This window comes from Hirundo rustica, chromosome 3 (genome assembly GCF_015227805.2).
Source record: "Hirundo rustica isolate bHirRus1 chromosome 3, bHirRus1.pri.v3, whole genome shotgun sequence".
Classification (NCBI taxonomy): Eukaryota; Metazoa; Chordata; class Aves; order Passeriformes; family Hirundinidae; genus Hirundo; species Hirundo rustica.
Window position 1 is genome coordinate 75,192,739 of NC_053452.1, and position 13,483 is coordinate 75,206,221.

A 13,483-nucleotide genomic window follows, 5' to 3' on the forward strand; every position below is an offset into this window, starting at 1 on the left:
CTGCAGAAATGGAAGGAAGGGAATAACTGTCAAGGGAGCAGTTTGGCAGCAGAAGAGCTGGAGGTTGTAATGATGAATGTACATCCAGAGCATTGCATAAGAGTAATTAAAGCCACACATCCAATGTTAGTATGCAGATATTCAGATAGCATGGTGTTCAGCACTAGAGACCAGTGTTAAATACTGCATATTCCAGAGAGAGGAGGGGCCAGGGAAGGGCAGCAGGAACAGGCACAGCAAACATGGCCTTTGGAGGAAAAAATCTCATGGTTATCTTTCTCTCCTCTGAAGAAGAAATAAAAGTAAGGACGTGGGTCAATTTTAACACACCGTAGGCAAAAATGGGGGGTGTTCGAGTTATCTGGGTTGTAGGAGAAGAGAATACAGGTGACCTTGCCCCTGATAAGTAACAGCTGTTTTAATTATCCAATACAGCCTAGCCCCTGATGAGCTATATCCGATAAGGATGAGTGAGATAAAAGAGGAGGTGAGCTGGTAAGGAGAGGATCATCATGGAGGTGGATCCTTGAGGAGCTGTAAGGAGAGAATCATAAAGCAGGATCCTGGGGAGGGAGAATCACTGCTGTGAGGTCAGTCTGGGTCTGCAGTTAGAGCCTGTTGTTGGAACCTGCAGTCACAGTCTAGCTGGGTAAAAGCCTGCAGTCAGACTCTGTAAACTAATGCATGCAGTCATAGTTTAGCAGGAAATAATCAGCAGTCAGAGGCTGCAAGGGAAACTTACAGTAGGAGCTTGCTGCAGACGGAGTCAGCAAATAGTTGGAGTTAAGATGACTAAACCACGAAGAGGAATAAATCAGGACCCTTTTTATGTTGTATTTAACAAGAAGTCTGTGCATTGGCTCATTTTTACCCTCTAATAAGAGGCCTGCTGCAAAGCTGGGTGTCTTTTAGAAATCAGAGAAGTCATGGAGGTGTGTATCAGATATGGGGAAGAGGAGCTTTCTGCCAGCAAGAGCAGCTGAGCACTGGTCCATGAGAAGGAATCAGGGGTTGGGGCCTGAGACATTCAGAGTGGTTTTCTTCCATTACAGTACATCAATATACTAAGGGTAATAAGCCATCACTGCCTTGCCTTGTCATGTCAAGCATCTTCAATTTCTTCATGAAATAAGAATTATTTCAAGAGTCTTTTGCAGATTTTGGGCACTTCTGCTCATAAAAAAAAGCCTCTTCAAATTTTATTTATTTTTAAAATAAATGTTATGCTTTTTACTGAAAGCAGTATCATACAAAAAAATGATTGAAATAGTGAAGTTTTAATAGAAATTTTTAGTTTTTACTACTTATCTGGGATTGAAACTTCTGCTGGATCAAACTCACTTCTGTTTGTGCATTTTAATAAACTGCTTTGAAACGGTTTTATTAATCCCCAAAACAGCTTAATTAAGTATTAGTAGTCTAACAGAAGAAAATTGAACGTACCTGTTCTCAGTCACACATCATGTTTATTGTACTAAACTAGCCTCTTTAATTTGTACTTTTATGTGACATTTTAAAATGTCAATTTGCCATTAAGATAACACAATAATTAAAATACACATTCACAGTCTGACCATGTAAATATGTAATGCAGTAAGAAAATATTTGCACTAAAATGAAATTCAAATAAACACAAAGTAAAATTTTTAGATTCCAAATTACAATTTTTAGATTCTTACATCACAATGTTGATTTTTTTTTTAAAAAAAGGAAATTTCACTGAACTGGCTATGATTTCATCTGCAGTTATTTACAGCCAAAGCAATCTTTTGCTAAGCAATACATTTTCTGACCATTTCTGCTTCTAGTAGAGGTGAGTCATATGTATGAACAGTTAGCCTTTGGTACATTTTAATAACAAATATTACATTTTTATCATATCCTTTGTATTCTTGCATTTTTACATTCTATATATACTGTACTTGGTAAGCATTAAATGACTGTTTGCATTTATTTTGCAGTTTCCTGGAATTGCCTGGAAGGCCATTTTTACATACTGACTTTTTATTTCAGTGTTCATACTTATTAACAAGCTGACTTTAAAAATACAGATTGGGCATAGTTTCACAAAGGAAGAGAACATCTGTTCTGATCAATTAGACTGTTTGCAAATGTCTTCCACCTCTGTGTGTATATATATATATATGTATGTACGTGTTTGCAAATAGTCAGGAGAAGATAGCACATTTTAGCAGTTGAAATAGCAAAAAAACTGAAGAAAAAAAGTTCTGCAGGGAGCAAAAGACAAACCCTAAACCATGCAGTTAAATCTTGCTCAGTGAATAGTGTCCCAGTACCTTGCCTGTGGTGGAAAAGGCTTCACAGATAAAATACAGATGTTCAGCATTCAGTAAGAATATATTTTCTCACAGTACCAGCTCTTGCTGCTTGGGTTTGTTGAGGAAATTAAGAGGTGAGATGACAACGGGGTCTGATAGAGGGAGAGAAGGAGTCCCAGGGTGCCTGGGAAAGTGTTAGGAAAATGCATGTCTTTTCTGCTAGTAGATCCAGTGTGTCCCCACATCACAGACCCGAATGAGAAAGTAAAGCCAAATCTGTTGCACCACTCCATTTCAGCTGGTTTCTGAACTGATTTACAAGAAAATGTGTTGATTACTTGCAAGAAATAGTAGCACATGTAACACTGATTCGTTCCACTAAGGATCTTTTCCAGGAGTCCTCACACAAGCCACCTCCCTACTGACTTGATCTGCAGGATCAAGTCCAAGGTAAGGTCTGAGTAACACTTTTTTTCCTCTGGCCTCCTGGTGAAATGTCAATGAATTTTAATCCAGTTATTACAAGTAAGAAATCAAATCTGCAGTTAATGGTACTCAGAAAAAAATGTTTCAAAATCAGAACTGTCTGGATAACTTCAAGAGGATTGGGCTCCTAAAACAGAGAGAAAAACCACTGACATCCTGCTTTTCTTGCAGTTTAGGGCTCAGCTCAAAGGCACAGCAAAGCAGAAGACCTCTCAGGACCTCTGATTTTCTATTCCATTTAAGCCCTTCATTGGAAACCCTCAGGACAGACATTTTGCGCTCTCTCAGTCACTGGCTCCCAGGAACAACATTATGTAGATGATGCCTTGAACTATGTTAGCAGCACTATGAAAAAAATGCAGTTTTTCAGCTTGTTTGGGCTGGGAAAGATAGTGCAAAGTTCCTGAGCAGTAGTGTTACAGGGTGATAACTCAGTGAAATTGAAGCATTTAATCCATGAAGAGTAATTAATAGCACCACTGATTACTGATTCTTGTTTTTCCTCATTGTTCCAGGTGGATTATACTTTGAAGGGCAGCAGGCATTTAAACAATGTGGATTAACATTACACATCACTGAAATCTAAGCCTTAGATATGACAAATTGGGAAGAGTCTCCTAATTGTTGTTCTTTATATTATTAATGCTGGCAGGTGGATCTAGGGTAACTATTCCTAACTTCAATATGAATTTTTACTTAAGCAACCACTTATGTCCACACTTTATAATCTCTCTTATATTTGGCCAATTCAAGGAAGCAATATTATGCGTATCATATATGTATGGCATGGTTTAACTTTTTTATATAAAGGCAGTGCATAACTATTTGCAAAACTCTTTCTGAAGGCTGAAATAATGATGAATGACAATTATTTCCCAGGAGTACTTTTTTTTTCTTCTAAAAGTGTTTATAATGTAATCCCAGATGGCTGAAATCATGCTTTCCTTACATGCAATTCTGTTTATCACAGAGGCACTTGCAGTGTTTCAGTGGTAAGAGTGGTCCAGCTGGGAGCTTACAAGGCTGATGGACAGAAAAACCCTGCAAGGTCTGGGGCTGAGTTCTGTGACTTGGTATTCACTTTTTATAAGGTATCATGGTAGAATCATGGAATAATTCAGATTGAAAGGGACCTTGGGAGGTCATTTAGTCCAGCACCTTGACTGAAGCATGGACAGGTATAAGATAGCAGCATGTCTCCAAGGAAACCTAAGAGTGAGAATCTCTGCCCTATATTCATTGCCCATGACCCCAGATTATTATCAGCAGCCTGACAGAGGGTTTTGGCAAGTAGCTGATTTGCCACTGAGATCTCCAGACTCATTATAAATATTAAGTGGGGGTTGAGTATCCACTGTAACTTTTCAAATGCTGGTGCCGCAATTCAGACTGGGGGGCATTTTACAGATGATAAAACCACAAAAATTCCCTGTACATTACACACACCCCTTATGCTTCCCTTTCTTTGAAAAGTCTCCAGGCATCTAACACGCAAACATGGAGTCCCAGCACTTTGCCTTGCTTCTTGCTTATCATCTCTGTTGTGCCCATGTTGGAGAAATTGCAAAGCTCTTCTTAGCCCTTTGTTTTTGCTTTGTATTTAATTTATATGTATATGGACCCTTTGGGGTCTTCTCCAGAGTTGGACCTTAGTACCTAGGACGGTGGAGGTAAGATAGCTTGTGATTTCTACCAGGTATTTCTTTACACATACAATGGCCACACTGTCCCTTCTGCAATATCATTGCTGTGAGAGCTTCTGTAGGGCCAGAAGAGCTTCTTGTCCTCAGTGGCTGAGGCAGAGCCCAGGTAGAGCCTGCTCTCTGTTCCCCTATGTATAACTTGAACTACACTTCATTCACCTGTCTTAAAATGCACATTGCTTGCTTGCAACCGTCCAGACAATTCCTGTCTGCCTGTAACAATAAGCTGCTCTTCTTGATTACTATTCTACCAATCTTAGTGTTATTGGTGAGTTGTACAAGATTTTATTTTATCATCTGTACTGCAGATAAAAATTGAAATATGCTCCAGCCTGTAAGCCCTCTCTTCTAGCAGTGGCCATCCTTCATATTCATAATCCTCTGCAAACACTGGAGTTTAGGCCCTGTTATTAAGGCCTGATACCTGGTCTCCTTATCATAGGCTTTTCTAAGGGAGTTCAAAGCGCAGCTTTAAAGTAAAGGCAAAACAAAGCTCTTTAGATTTTGAAAAACAAATAGCAAGTAGCCCAAAGTTACAAAACCAAATATTTTTTTAAGCAGCGGGAATGGAAATGTCTCTCTGTTGTATTCACCTGTGCTCAATGTTGCACTTGCGTCTTTCTATGTCTGGCAAGGTACCTGAAGCTTTACAGTAAATTCCTTTCAATGATAGCTTGAAATGTTTGCTATTATCTTATGTTTTGTGAGAAACACCCAGACCAGAATACAAATCTTGGAAGGTTAAAAGAAAAAAGTGAGACAGAGCTTTTAAGTTTAGATTTTCAGATTGCATGGGAATAGTTTCTCTTCGATATGTGCATTGTGGTTTTAAAGTTTTGAAACTATGGCATCTAGCTTCAAGGTACTCTTGATGTTTGCCAGAGCATCCTCATCACTATGTAAGCATTTCTTCTCATCTTCCTGTAACACTGAGGTGAGAGGAATGCATGTTATTTTTATTTCCACAGGTGGATCTCTGCTTGCTGGCTTTGCTGCTTGTGGCACAAGAGTGCCCTGTAAGATCTCATCCACCTGTGGATGGATGTGCATGTCTCCCTGTGGAGGCAGAGTACACTCCCCAGGCTCTCCTTGCTGGTGAGACTGGAATGATCTGAATTTCAGCTGGGCATTAGCTGCAGTACAAGTGAGACAGTGCTGCAGAGAGACAGAGATTTGCTGAAAATAGAACTGCAGATATTACAGAGGGCGTCCTGGATGAGGTGCAGGATCCCCTTGCCTACAGCTTGCAGCGCCTCTGCAGCCTGCTCCCCACAGCCATGGGTGCAACATCTCAGGATGGGAGCTAGGCTCAGGGAAAGCACACATCCTTGTGGTCTCTGGGCACTCCCAGTCTCCCTGTGCTCCTCCTCGCAGCCAGCTTGGGGGAGGAGGCAGAGCTGGTTATTACCCCAGCTGTGAAAAGAGGGCTGGGACACCTTGGGACTGTGCAGCTCTCCCAAGGGTCTGGTGTGCACTCATGTGCCAGGGGGTGTGTCCCAAATCCTGGCCCACTGGCAAGGTCAGAAGGCCCCGCAAGCCAAAGGAGTCCTGGCTTTTAAGCACACGGTTGTTTCCTGTCCCAGTATTAAATAATACTGCAGTATTATTTAATTTCAGTGCTTTCCGGAAATGTAGCTTTTGCTAATCGTTATTTTTCTAGGAGAAGAGTGCCCTTTGGTCCTTTACTTCTATGGTGCTGCATTTTTCTGATAATCCCTATCCCTTTTGGAGCACACCAGCTCCTGGGGGTGGACCAAATCTCCTCCTAAGCAGCATACTTGCCTGACACTTCTAACTGCTCCATGCACACCTCGTGCTTGCTGCCTGCACCCAAGCACAAAACTCAGCTAAAGCCACACGCGGCTTGCCCCTGATTAGCCAAAAGACTGTGAGCACTGGCTTTGGCTGAGCAGGAGCTACTGAAAGAAAGACCAAAGCCTAGCAAAGCCCAACAGCTTTCCTTGGATCCCTACTTGGCAGTGGAGGGGTGGAGGCAAGCGCGGTGCGTGGGCTGCAAAGAGGTGAAACCTGCATCCCTGCCCTGTGCAGGGGCGTGTGTGCAGTTGTCCTGCAACCCAGACGTGGGCTCTGATAACGCAGAGCTAATGTGATTTATGAGGTTCCAGAGATGAGCATTTGGCCTAAGATGTAAATTCAGTAGATGGGGAGGAGGGAAATACATACATACATACATATATATATTTGTACATATATATGTATTTTATTTTTTTTTTTGCTTCCACTCTTGCTTATCTCAAGCCAGTTAAAAAAAAAAAAATAAAAACCCCAAGTTTCTATTGGACTTTGGATGAAGCAGAGACAGCGTATTTTCCCCGTCTCTCCTGAAGCATCACACCCCACTTTGGGAACTTCATTTATATGCACATCATATTCAATCTGACTGACTCCTACTGTACCTTTGAACAGATCCAATCAGATACCCATATGCATGTAAATGAGGTTCCCAGAGCTGCGCTCTCTGTGCCGAGGAAGAGGAGTTAAAGAGCAGCTCTTCTTGAAACTTGTTACGGTGACAATCTCATCCTGCAAAACACAATAAAGCCTTCCCCATCCCCCCAGCCCTGTTCCCCAGCCCTTCGCTTTTCTCTCTGCCACACACGTCAGGAGAATGCCCTGTAACTCACTTTTCCAGGCTGAGGTAATTTATTTAAACATGGATTATTTGAAAAAAAAAAAAAAATGGGAAGGGATGCAGGGTTTGATTTTAATCCCTGCTAACACAGAGGAAAGAATGCTCGTGTCACAACTCAGTGAGTGTAAAAATTAAAAAAGGCTGAGACTATTGTTTGAAAACAGGCAAAATAATTAAAATTATTATGGAATAATCACATATCACACAACAACCTCCCACTCTTCTGAGCAACAATCCAAAACAGCTTCTCCAAAGCAGGCCCAGGGGCAGAGGTTCTGTATATCATTCAAAGACCATCTGTCATTCAATTCCTGTAGCCCCTTTCCACTATTCTAAGGGCAGGCTGAAATTTAGTCCTGGCATTTCTTTTTCCATTTGCTAACAAACAGCAGTGATGGCAGATAAATATGGCAAACAATAGGTGTTTGTAATGAACTGGAAAGGGATATGGATTTTTGGAACCGGCACCAAGAAGTTCCCGGTCCCGCGTGATGCTCTGGGGACCCCCAAAGCCTGGTTCTGCCATGTGGCTGCACAGACAGACATCTGCAGGCTCTGTTAGGCTTTCAAGAATTCAGCCAACCTGCTAAGGGGGCTGATTTAAATAAGATCAAATTTAAGGAAAAAAAAAAAGAAAGACTGAAAGCTAATTCCATTCCAGGGTAGGATAAAGAGGGACACAAAAGGATCATGGATATACAGCACAAGCAGTGCAGAAAGCCCTCTGTTCTAACAATAATCTCTCTCTCTATATATATTTTTTTGATTCTCTGCTTTTCTTAACTCATTCAGCATTTTCCATTGGTTCACATAAGGGAAAAGCAGCAATGGATTCTGCTTTTATGCTGTTCTTTGGGAAGTCACACGTGTTAAATGCTATTTAAGCCAATGCTCATTTTATATTTACTTATTGTTTGGAGACTGAAAATGAAGTGTGATTGTGCAGAGTCAAAGCCGAACCACAGAATTACGGCTGCACACCCTTGAATCGATACAGTTTCTTTTTACAAATAAACTCTCTGGGAAGTACTCGATTGCTGGCATCAGAGTGATGCAAGGACACTGCTGGAGAGGAAGGAGGGTGTGGGAACACGGTGCCTTACCTCTGTTCTGCCCTTGAGGAGCCATTTGGGCAACAGGAACGCCTTCATCATGTGCAACAAATGAGATGGCGGGGCAAATAATGAAAAGGGTGCAGCTGGGCTGTTGGAGTTTCGGGTGTTGGGAGGACACCCTTCAACACCCAACCCAGCGGCGAGAAGAATTTGTTTTCCTGGGTTGCTTTTCTGGTTTGTGAGGAAGCCATATAAAGGGGTGAATGGCCCTTGTCTGGGACACAGACCAAGACTGAGCTGGGCCATAGCCCAGAGAGGTTCTGGACTCATCTGGACATAGCTGGCAACCCTAGAGGGAATTACCAGGAAATCTGTAGCAGATCACACAGGGACTGGGATATGATGGCCTGTGTCCCCATCATCTTGATGCTTGGCTGGGACATCCTGCTCTGTCTGGACAGGGCATTCCTGTAAGGCACAAAGTGCCGTAGCCCACAGCTGGGCTTCCCAGGGCATGGGCAGGGCTGAGCTGCGCTGGGTGGGTGGTTGGGAGAGGGGGAGGCTGGTCTGCACACCCTTGTCCACCACAAGCAGGGGGGCCAGGGAAGGGGGAGCCCAGCCTGACTCCCTGTGCTCTGCAGCACTGCAGGAAGGAAAGGCCAGGTAAGGATTTGGCCACTTGCAGCCTCCATCTGTTGCCCTTTCCACCAGTGCCTGGGGCCGGTCCAGCTGTTACCATCACCCAGTAAACCCTTCCATGGGGGCTCAGCCACCTGCACTGGCTCTGTCTTTACCCCAGACAGGAGTCGAGGGCCAGCTCCAGTGGCTTGCCCCAGCTGGGATGGACCAAAGAAGCTTGAAAACAGAGGAGTTTTTGCAATTGTCACCTTTTTGCAGTAATTTTCTTGCACACATAAATAGGCCAAGCTTTCTCCTGCATACTGGGAAGGGAGAGCATGACTCCTTTGATGCTGCCTCTATTTTCAGATGCTAGGAAGTCTTGGGTAGAGTGGGAAACAATAGAGGGAGACCATGTGTTTACACAGATACAATCTGGGTCTAGTATAAAACTGGACTAGTTTTCAATTTTAATATAGATTTTAAGCAAGCCTTTTAATAGCTCTCTTTTGCTGTCTCTAACTATAAAGTATGGATAATTCTTAACAACAGGTGTGCTATCAGGCTTAATTAATTAATGTAATGTAATTAATGAGAACTTGAAAGCAAGGTGACATGAAATGCAAACTAGCGCTTTAGCAATCAGTCACTTTTTCCAAGTTGATTGTCTTTGCTACCACTAAAATGCTCCTCTAGAGGAGCTTGTAGCTGCTTGTTTCAAAGTGGAAAATGATAAGCAGCATGTGTGAAACAATATGCTCTTAATATTGCACTTTGGGAAGAACTGATGACTTTGTTAGATGTTTTGCAGATGCCTGAGAGAAGACCCTGACCTCCAGAGCTTTCTATACTGCTTTTTTATAGCCTTTTCTGAGAACAAGAAAAAGAAAAGACTCAATGTTTCTCAGAGCTGGGATGAGGGATACACAGCTACACTGGAAAACAATATTTTTAAGCTGAATTTTACTGAATACTTCACTTTCTATAGATGCCTTGGCCATGAACTCTCTTTTATACAAATTAGACAGTCAGATCCTCAGAGAAATTCTTTCTCCAAAGAATTAAGAAAATGAAATTAATTTGATCAGGGGAAGTGCAGACTGAATATTAGGATAATGTTGATCATCAAGAGGGTCATCAGTCACTGGAACAGCCTCCCCAGGAAAGCGGTCACGCCATCAAGCCTATCAGAGCTCAAGGAACATCTGGATAACATTCTTAGTGATATGATTTAGTTTTAGGTAGCCCTGTGTCCTTCCAACTTCAGCTATTCTATGACTCTATGATTAGATTTTATATTTCTGTCAGGAAGAGCTGAATGCTGGGAAAAAGCTGGTGACATCATAGAAAAAGATCATGTTAGACATTTGGATTAGAAATCGTGAATGGAGCTATGAGATTTGTTGAAGACAAGGCTGTGGGGCCCCAGATGAGCTAGGATCAATGTGTGGCAACATGGAACGCTAAGCCAGTGGCTGTGTCAGATCCACTTTCAATCACTCCCCATGCAGCATTGTCACTTCACCAAATTATCTGGGTATGGCTGTGGCTTCTCAGCAAAAGGAAGAAAGGCCGTACACCAAGAAAGGACAGCACTAATCTGTCTGGTGTCTATTCATTGGTCAGTCCTTAGACCTGCTGGTTTTCATGGGGAAAACCTTGTAGATATCTGATGGTAGACAGCATTGTATTTGGGTACAGGGCATGGTATACATAAACTGATAAAACACCTTGTTTTTCCTAAGCTTTTGCATTTCTTCAAGAGAAAAACGAGTTATTGCTACTTACCTATGCTAAATGAGCAAGAGATGAAACTTCCTCAATGGTCCCCTGGGCCATCTCCACACCCCATGATCATTTTCAAAGGGTATAATTTACATGAGATTTTTTTTCCTGCCTTGTGAGCCATAAATTTACAGGAAGCCCTTCTGAAAGACTTACTGCTTTTGTGAGGCCTCAGATGAAGTCAATCAAGCCAACCAGTATAAAATCCAAACTCCAATTAATTCTATCCCTGAGGACCATGTTGTTTGCTGTCGAATTGCAAGATCTGTGGGGCATGGGCTATCTCGTTCCTGGATGGAGAGGGCCTGTGTTGGACAAAGGGGCATTTTTCAGTCCACAGCTTGAGTAGCCCTTTGTGCTCTCTGAGGAGGAGGAGATCATTCACAGCAGTGTGAGTGTGCCATACAGGCCCTTAGAAAATGATAAATAAACAGCTGAGGTGCTGGTTTCCTTTTTTCCTCACTTGCTATCCTCTATACTTGCTACATTCAATTATTTTTGGAAGCTGCATAATAAGCAAAATTGTACATTTCAGTGTTCCCAGACCAGATTAGAGAGGATTAAGCATCAAGGGGTGGCAGCTGGTCAGTTTATTGCACGTTTTTAATGTGGAAAAGTTTCTAAATGAAAAAAAAAAAAAAAAAAGAAAGGTGGGAAGTGGTAGCAAACGTAGACTCTGAAAGGCATGGATGATAGGGCAACTTCATGGAGCTGGTGTGGGTAAGAGGCCAGGCTGAGGCATTCACAGCAGATCAAAAATTGGGATAGTTTTAATCAGGGGTCACAGGGAGCCCTGGTGAACACCAGGGTTGTCAAAATATTGGTGCTGAGTCTCGTGCTCACACACAGCAGTGTGGTGGTGGCAGCGCTGGCGGTGGCACCGCAGACCCTCGCTGCCAGGACGGGATGCTCGGTCTCTGAGCTCACCCGCTCCATGACCTCTTGTTGGAGACCGGCCACATGAGTGTCAATTAGTGCTAATTGTGAGGGTTTCATTTGTCATGTGGCCACCTGTCCTCCAGGAGCCAGGCTGAGACCCCTGGCAGCCCGTAATGAGCAGCTGTCAGACTCCAGTCACGCTCACACTTGCATGCCCAGGGCTGCATCCGAACATACCTCAAGGCAAAGGCCTATGGACCTTGTTCCTGGGAAAAATCTGTGTCATCCCCATCATGTCTTAAGTGTAACCTATATTTTAAGGGAACAGAAACATGTCTCAAGTTTTCTTTTTTTTTGGCTAATTAAATTACACCCACCTCTGTAATTCCAAGATGTGCATTAAAGAGTGTAATTAAATGAAAGCTCAAGTCACTAATTAGAACAAATCTTGAAGGGATACATTCTCCCAGTGATACTCCTGTAACCTCTATACGTGAATGATATGCACCTTGGCATTGCAAAATATGTGCTTATCCTTATGCAAGGCTTTTCTCTAACAACAAAAAAATAATACAGAAGAAAATTTCAGAGGTCAGTCTGATTTCACCGCTGTGCTCCGTGTTGAAAGGCTTTTTCTAAAGTGTATCTTCTGAAACACCCCAGTAGGAACACAGCCATTGGATGTGTGGATTGAGGGTTAATGTCAGTGTGGGAAACCTTGACACAAAATCCTGCAATGTGCTGAGGAGGATCTAGTGCTGCAGCCCCAGGTATGGTAATTCCCAGCACTCCTTCTTCCTCCTGTCTTTCCTGTGAGGCTCTGCTGCCTTTATATCTCTTCCTGGTTCTGCAAATATCATTTAAATGATTTAAAAACCCAATCCTATAACCAAAATGTCTGTCTGTGTGTACATATAACCAAGGCTCCCCAATGCCCAGTGTAAGGCTCCTGTTTCAAAGAAGAGGTGTAGCTCAGGGGCTGGCAATAACACACTAAGGTTTTCCACTACTGCTAGTTGTGAGGGCATCCAAAAAGTCCTGCACAGTAGTTTTTAAGTCCTGCTTCCCAGCCGTATGTGAGGGGACACCGGTCTTTTTCTCTGCTTTCATGTTGCTCTGGGGCACTCAGGAGCTGAATGTATATGAAAGTGGAGGCAGTAGCTGGTCTGCAGTTTCCTCATGAAATTTTAGGGCATGTCTGGGTAACACTTCATTCCAGAAATGAGAAGGAAATTTTTGGCAGTCAGATGAGGTAGAAATATCTGTGGATAAGTGTGGACCAGACACTGACCTGACGGTCCTAGACACTGGGAATCGATCACCTTGGCAGAGGAGGCAATGACACGCTGTGAAACTCGGCTTACAGACAGGGAATATCGGCTGCATTTGTTATGCGGGGTAGCTGTCTCTCTGGGACTGTGTTCAGAGGGAAAAAAAAGAGCATCTCTCTGCCTTTGCTTTTTTTCCAACAGCATGCCAAGAATAGCTCTGCAGGGACTGAGCAGAGGAAAGCTTTTGATTGATGGTGCCTTACACATTTAAGAGTGATTTCATACAGGAGCCTGATTTACTTGTGCACTAGTTCGAGAGAAGGGCCCAGAGCAAAGCCCTGGACTCAGACACCCCAAGCTTTTAGGAAATTCAGAAGGGGATCTGAATTTTCATGTATAAATTGCCTTGTACCAATTCTTCTTTTAACTGTGAATCTACTCTCTCCTTCTATTCCTTGCTCCCTAAGGCCTCTTCCTAATAAACCATCTCCAGAGTAATTCAGGATGCTGAAGCCATTGATCACCCTGTAAATCTCCCAAGGCTGAGCATGCTCCAGCCCTGTGTGACTCACGCTGCTCGGACCCAGGCCATGCCCTGGCTGGCACAGAATGCTCTGGACAGAGAAGCAAGCTTTGTCTGTGGCTGGTATCTCTTACCTGCAGGAGCGCACGCTGAACCTCAGTGCAAGGACTGCACTGTAATTGATTTCTGGATATGTTATTTGTAAAGCATCTGTGTCATTGCCTTTACTGC

The 13,483-nt window shown here is 43.0% G+C and overlaps 1 long non-coding RNA gene across 1 annotated transcript; it reads left to right on the plus strand.

Moving 5' to 3' along the window:
- The first annotated feature begins 1,708 nt into the window (after nt 1-1,708).
- LOC120750843 (uncharacterized) lies at nt 1,709-6,620 on the plus strand. Its single transcript, XR_005700168.2, has 4 exons — nt 1,709-1,813; nt 2,663-2,729; nt 3,736-3,813; nt 5,437-6,620. It is a non-coding gene; the product is annotated as an uncharacterized LOC120750843 (long non-coding RNA).
- Nucleotides 6,621-13,483: the final 6,863 nt, after the last annotated feature.